This window comes from Choristoneura fumiferana, chromosome 22 (assembly GCF_025370935.1).
Source record: "Choristoneura fumiferana chromosome 22, NRCan_CFum_1, whole genome shotgun sequence".
In the NCBI taxonomy this organism is placed as follows: domain Eukaryota; kingdom Metazoa; phylum Arthropoda; class Insecta; order Lepidoptera; family Tortricidae; genus Choristoneura; species Choristoneura fumiferana.
In genome coordinates, this window is record NC_133493.1 from 11,936,292 (window position 1) to 11,936,636 (window position 345).

Sequence of the window (345 nt, forward strand, 5' to 3'; positions counted from 1 at the left end):
ATTCCCCAGTCCCAGCTTATATACATCCCACAGCTGGGCACAGATATCGTCTCAGAATGAGAGGACTTGGGTTTAGTTCCCACGCGGGCCCAGTGCTGATTAGGAACTTCACAAACACAATTGAATTGCTTTCGCAGTCTTGTGGAGGTTCCCTCACAGTGTTTTTGTGTTCACGACGTTGCCACTGTTGTTGATTCCTTTATGCCTGAGAAGGCTAGCCTTGCTAAAACTTCGCCTTTGAGCTAAGTTAAACGAAAACTGTAGTCTAAACTTAGGACTTAGTGCCCGTTCTTAGTTAAGTTTCGTTTTACTTCCATTCAAAGGACGAGCACGCAAAGTGTTACT